The sequence below is a fragment of the Podarcis bocagei genome (genome assembly GCF_964188305.1).
Source record: "Podarcis bocagei genome assembly, chromosome: 1".
In the NCBI taxonomy this organism is placed as follows: Eukaryota; Metazoa; Chordata; class Lepidosauria; order Squamata; family Lacertidae; genus Podarcis; species Podarcis bocagei.
In genome coordinates this window covers 110,676,971-110,684,197 of record NC_138125.1, presented here as the reverse complement: position 1 = coordinate 110,684,197, position 7,227 = coordinate 110,676,971, and positions in this window count along the sequence as shown.

Here is a 7,227-nt window from a genome sequence, read left to right as displayed (position 1 = left end):
GGTGGGTGGGGGAGGCAATATTTCTATTTTCTTAATGTATGTGTGGGTTTTTGTGTCAGCATCATTTGTGCAGGTTCTCTTTGCTATTCGCTTGTGTTCCATTGGTGGTGAGAGAAATTGTGGTTGGCCTAGGGTGCGGTTGCTTGTTTGTGATTGGCTATGTTGAACTTTGTTTTCGTGTGTGAGTGGGGTGGGTGGGTGTTTTCGAATCAGGTTAGCCATATTGATTCATATGCTGTTGGTGGATTCTTGTCGTTGTCTTGTTGGGCTGCATATGTGATGAAGAGGAGCCATACCGCACTCTCTCTTATTTTCTAACTTATTTTAATCAGGGTCAAGTGCGGTTCTCTCACTTTAGTTACGGGCCTCTAAACAAACAAACAGGGTACTTGGAGTCCTGGGACTCGGCAAGCTATTTGGCCCTCTATGAGTGGATTAGGAATGTCCCGCTTTTCCTTAGGATGTCCCTATTTTCATTGGAGAAATGTGAGCTGCCTGAAGGCAATCCTGTATAGGGAAGGTTGTTTTTTAAAAAATGTTTAATGTGTTTTTTGTTGTTGTTGCAATTTTTTTATTGATTTTCTGAATTGTTACAAATTAAACCAAATTATTATAATTTAATACCTTTTTTAAAAAAACACCAGGTTTCCCGCTTCCGTTACAAACATATGTCTATTTCCTCCTGTTGTCCCCATTTCGTTTTTTCTTAAAATCCACTTAAAATCTTTGCTAGATGTAAACCATTCTTTTAGCCACCCAGTATGTCTTCTTTACAAACAGCACCATTTTTATAATGTTGGATGTTTTTATATATGTTGGAAGCTGCCCAGAGTGCTGGAGCAACTCAATAAGATGTGTGGGGTATAAATACAGTAGTAAAATTATCACTATGGAATGGGACGTCCCTATTTTCATCGGAGAAATGTTGGAGGATTGGCCCTCTCCAGGACCCGTCTCCTTGCTCCCTTGCCCACTGACCTCCTCCTCCTGTCTCCTGGGGCTCTGACAACACCTGCTCAAACCCTCTAGGAGTCGTCTGGTTCTAGCTCTTTGAGCTTTTCCCATCCCTCCTTCTGATCTTCCCACTCCTTCCAAGGCACTTCCACAGTAGTCACAGCAGCACATCCCACAGGCAATAATTTACCATATCACCTTCAAAACTGTTGCCTGTATCGGCTTACATAATAGTTCTGTCCAGTGCTTTTTAAATAGAAAAATAGGTACTGGTACCCTTGTTACAGTAAGTGCCACACTTTTCTCTTTTTTTAAAGGAGGTGTTGGTTCTGCATACCCTTGAGTACCCCCTGAGGAAGAAGAAGAAAAGCACTTGTTCTGTCCCTTGTGGCTTGGGAGAGCAATGGGGACACAACTGGAAACTAGCTAAGCTATCAACCTGCTCCTAGTATTATCAATTATCCCTGACATTAATGAGTACGCCAAATGTAGAAAAGAATCTGCAGGGAATGCAAGCCTGTATCAACCAGTGTCGATACTACAGAATTGTTTAAGGACCATAACAATATGGATTTCAGTATATTTAGGCTGAGCCATTCACGTGTGATGGAAAACAAGTGATTGCCTACAAAGGTTCACCCTAAGCTTGTTAGTCGTTCAAGTCGTTCAAAGCCCTCTTGATTGCTTTGCTGCTTCATGCTAACATGCTTCTGTTGCATTTATTATATGCACCTTGAAATTCATCTGGATTAAAAGCATCTGAAAAAGCTGTTGCTATTCAATGTTTGTACGAAGCTGCACGCATATCTATATATTCTCAGAACGTTAGTGGAAGATAAAACCATGCATATTCCTGTAGCAGAGCTGTTCATTGTATAATTTAGTTTTCCGGCTGAGTGTGAACTTACCGCAGGTGAAAATAAGATGATCCAGAACTGTCAGCACTGCTATACATGTAGGTGGTTCCATTATTATAATTTGTGAAACGCTCACAAGCTGTCTTTGTAAGGGTTTGTACATAGAATAATGTATTACGAAGAGGCAGTATGTTCTACCTTATAACGGCAGTTACACTTGTGCAGTCTGTAGAAACCATTGAACATGTCATAAATAATAATAATAAGTTATGCTGCAAAGAGGGTGGGAGGGGAGGCAATGAAAACAGGAAAGTTACACACAATCTGAGTGTTGAGAGGGCAAGATCTTGAAAGCACTCGCCTGTAAGTAATCCAGCGCAAATGATTTAGAAATACGGCCTTGTATTGAGGATGCAGTATTCAATTTTCAAGCTGCCTGCAGACAGCTTTGCATATATCAACATCCTCTATATCACATAATTATCGGATCATAGAGTTCCTGTAATTCAGACTAAGCCCATGTTTTTAGCCTTTTTGGAGCAATAGGGCAACAACAACAAAAAAGCCCACTGTGGAAATGGTTCATGGTCTTTATGTTCAGTGTGCCCCTAAAGGGCTTAATGGCTTCATTCAAGATGTGTCCCTTTATCAGGAAGCTCTTGAGCATTTCATGCTGCATTCTAGTGTGCCAGTAGCTTTGTGGTACATTGACGAGAAGCAAGTGATCACTAGGGATGTTGATGAGTCTGGTATTTCTGGGCTCTATAAAGGGAAGAAACACTCCAAGATCTACCGTTGGGAAGTACCTTTATTGGGAGTAATAACAATGTCACAAAAACATTGGAGTTCACCAGAACTCTTCAACAGCTAAGATGTTAAACAGAAAAGGGGGCAAGGAAACAAGGGGTTGGTTCCCCCCCCCAAGGCACATTAATTAGGAAGTCGTATGATGGAGTCAGCTTGTGGACTCAGTTCCAAAATGGTGATTGCAGGCTGAAAAAGGAAACAACCCCCTCCCCAGGCACTACCAATATCAGGTTACACACCTAGGATTATGCTATGGCCATTTCTCGTTTTTGAGAAATTAAAGTTTGGCTAGGATCCCAGGTTTTGGGACAGATAACCTGCATGTGACCAGATACTGTAGCACCTGCAGTACCTTTTCTAGTACTTTCGTAGCTTTGGTATGCCAGCTGCAGCCTTATCCGGAGAGAATAGACCTTGCTACAGTCATTTACTAACTAGTGACCTCCATGCTGTGCTACTGTAATGTCCTCTGCTTGGGGCTGGTGCAACTGGCTGCCAAGCTATTGGCTGGATCCGGGTAGTCAGAACATATTGCAGCAATATTGTACCATTTGCACTGGTTGTCAGTGCATTCCTGGGCCCAGTCAGAAGTGTTGGCTATTACTTTTAAGTCCTAAATGATTTTAGATCTGTTTACCTCTAGAACTGCCCTGACTCAGAACAATCTGCCTGTACCTAAAGATCTAATTGAGATGTTCCCCCTATTAAAAAGATTATTATGGTGGACATATAAAATAGAGCCTTTTCAGCAAGGTCTCTCCGGTTATGGAATCCAATTCCAAGTGAGATCAGATGAACTCCGTCCCCTGCTAACTCATAATTTCATCATGGCTTTTAATTTCATAATTTCATCATGGCTTTTGGAGGCTAATCTAGTTCATCGGATGCTAAACATGTTATTTTGATGGCATGCTGGCTTGTCTATTCCTGGGACAGAATGGGGTATTTTTAACTGCATTTACTGTTGGATTTTATATTTCTGTGTAGTTCTAAACTGCTTTGAGAGGAAACTTTGCCTAAAAAGTAATCTAAAACCCACCCACCTGGCCACCCACACACTTAATGCATAAGTAAGACAAAATATTATGGGAAGTTGCCCATCATCTAGTTTTTAGAGTTCCAAATGAGCTTCCCCTCCCCCTCCATCTTGCTCTGAGGGAAGGGGAGATCAGTCTTACAAAAGTGGTTTTGCCCCCCCCCTCCATAACTTGTTTTTTTCTTTTTCGTTTAAAGCTGACACCACCACCCCGCCCGCCCGCCCGCCCGCCCGTCCAAAAAATAACTTTCTGGCCATTTTTTGTACATTTCTCCTCCTGCTGCTATAAGCTATTCATGAGCAGCTGGAGAATTTCATTTTTCCCTTCGGAATATTCAGTGAAATGGCCTTCCCAGGTTTTCAAAACCTTCCATTAATTGTGGCCAAAGCTGTGGATCCAGCTTTAGCATTCTTTCATATTATTTTAATATTTATTATCAATGGGGTTGAGCTCTGCTTCTTCCCATCTTCCCCTCTTAGCTCATTGCATCCATCATTGACCAATACAAGCAACCAATAGAGTTTCAGTTAACATAAAGCGTGTCAGAATTTTCCTCAGAAGAGTGTTTTCTTAAAGGGGGAAAAACTGGTTGAGGAGTTTCACTTCTCCCATCCAAGAATATTGATCAGAATATCACCCCCCCCCCATGCTAGAACACACAAAGAAAGTAGAGAATTTTGGGAGGCCATTTTACTTTAGTCCTGATTTTATTATATCATTTTTAATACTTATTGTTTAAAGCTTATTGCTACTGAGGGGTGCCTGGGCCCATTCCTTTGAGGTTTTAAGTGAGTAATTAAGACACATCTTTTTTGGTGGGTGTTTCAAGGAGGAGGGATCTGACTGCAGCTGCTGCTGGTAATTGTAATTTTTGACGTATTTTTATCTGTTTGCCTTGTTGTAAACCTCCTTGTGGCTTATAGAAACTGAGGGTATATAAATCATCAAATAAAATAGATGAACAAAATATTAACATATATACTGCTTTGAGATGTTCACATAAAAAGTGATATGTAAATACCTTCAATCAATCAATCAATCAATCAATCAATCAATCAATGGTGTCAAGAATGGTGCACAATGGATTTTTTAAAATGAGTTTTCACTCATTTAAGTCCAAAGTTGCAATGTGAAGCAGGAGAGCCCAGACCTCAGTGATAATTAGGCCTAATCATCCTTGTTTATCCTTTACATTTTAACTGATTGTTTTATTTGTTGCCTCTTATTAAGCAATAGTAGTTAATATGGAAAGTGTTGCTGGTTGTATTAGTATTGTTGTTCTTATTGTTATTGTTATTATTAAAATAAGTAATAGTTTTGATCTGCTTATGATAGATGGGTAACATTATGGAGTGCCTATCATTCCAGCTGTAGATGCATTGTAAAGTATTGCAGACCAGCAGCAGTAAGGAATGTGTAATGATAGCATGACTGTTTGAACTGGAAATAAGGCTAAAACTAGGACTAACCAGTAGCTTCTAGATCAAAGAGCATGTAAACTGGATACCAGATCAAACCATTGGTTCATCGCACACAGTATTGTCTACGTTGTCTGGCAGCAAATCTCCAGGACTTCAGACCAGAGCAGTTGTGCATATTAAGTCCTGTCTGTTGTGGGGGCCCATAGTACCTTGAGGAAGACTCAAAGGAGGACAAGGTACAGGTTGCACTAGCCAGGGGACAACCCTTGGTATCTTATCCTATGCCCTCACTACTGGGGGTGGGGGGCGGCTAACCATATCATTGACCTCAGACAAGTGCCTAACAGCACCTCCATTTCCCTGACCCCAAAGAATTCAACAGATGCAGAATCAGGCAAGGGTGCTTTAAAAACCAGAGCCGGATCCTCCATGGTGGTGGAGCCTGCTACTAAAAAGCCATTATCAGTCAATGTAAGGTTTCTTGAGCTACTGCTGAGACAACATCTCTCTATAGCTCAGCAAGTAGGAACTATCCATGGTCCTGATATCTGCCTTTATTGTGGTGTGACTTGCTCTTGCCTTGCCTTGACCTGGCTTTGCTGGATACAACCTTCCCCAAAAGACTCTGTCTTACTGCTTCCAAGCCACATTGGAACAGAATACTGCCTCTCTAAAGCAGCCACATTCAGTTTATGTTGCATGTTCTCATAAACTGCATAGGATTAAAACACAGCATGCATATATTTATTACATTTATACCTGACTTTTCTTCTAAGGTGCTGAAGTTTCCTTTCTTCATTTTATCTTTCCAGCAATCTAGTGAGGTAGATTAGATGGAGAGAAAGTGACTGCTCTGAGCTCACTTCATGACTGAGTGAGGATTTAAATATCAGCTTCTCCAATTCTAGAAGGATATTTTAACTGCAATATCACACTCTAGACTAGATTACTTTAAAAGTTGACTGGATGGTATGAACTTAAAAGTTTTTGTCATAAGTAGAATTGTTCAGCTGAGTGCCCAGTGATCTACACAACATAATAAAACACTAGATCTTTGCTCTACATGGTAAGCCATGTTGGAACTTGTAGCAGGTGGGTATAAAAATCAGTTTGCTATTATGCTTGGCCAAGATGGACGGGGCTACCAAGCTTACGGGAAGGAGACATTGGCAGCTGATGATATTGGTAAAGAAACATCACCTTGGAGCACAGTATCAAGGAAACATGTTCTCCCTGTTCTTCATCCATGGAAATCTTCATGTTGGTGGCTACTTCCTGAGATGGTCCAAAGAAGGGATCTCACACATTCCCATGACCCTTGATGTCTCATAGCTCCTCCTCTGATGCAGAAGTGTCCAAGTCTAGGTTCCGAGCCATGGTAGTTACAAATAACAAGACTTCTCCTTGGCTTCCAATTGTTGGAATACTTTACCAGCACCAACTACCATTGTTATTTCACAAGGGCCTATGCTGATGAAGTGCGCATAGTGGTCTAATGTTGCTGCCAGATCCATGTCATGTTCAGAAACGAGTTCTACGAGATGGTGGCGACGATCTCGCTCCATGCTTGCAACTTGCGAACTTCAGACTAGTAAGATGGCTGGGAAAATGCAAAACTGAAAGCCAAGTGTTAGGAAGAGCACTCTGTGTTTCATAAGAAGATGGTGCTATCAATGCAACTGACAATAGGGAGCGTGGAGGCACATTTGAGTCGTCTCTCTCTTTCTCTCCTCACCCCCCCCCCATCCTCCAGTTCCAGACTTGAATTGTGAAGGAATGTCAGGAGCTTTCCAAGTTTCCGCTGCGTAGCAGCACAGCTTTTCGCCTCCTTTTGTTCTGCCCACTGTGCCCATTTTTAAATATTCAAACAAAGCTCCATAAACCGCTAGTTACACCATAATACCAGCTTGTGTTTACGTTTTCAGCTCTCCAGATCACGATCCCATTGAGTGCACATAGAGCGAGTGCTCGTGAGTATGCGCCCATTTACCATCAGGAGAAATCAGACTGTAAACACAAGCTGGTATTTTGGTGGGAGCGCACTAATATGGCGGCTGGGAGGGTCAGGAGTGAAAGGTCAATGATAGGTTCAGAAATTCCTTGCTTTTTTCAGGCTGAGTGATGCTGCTTGTGTAGTAGCTGTTATTTTTC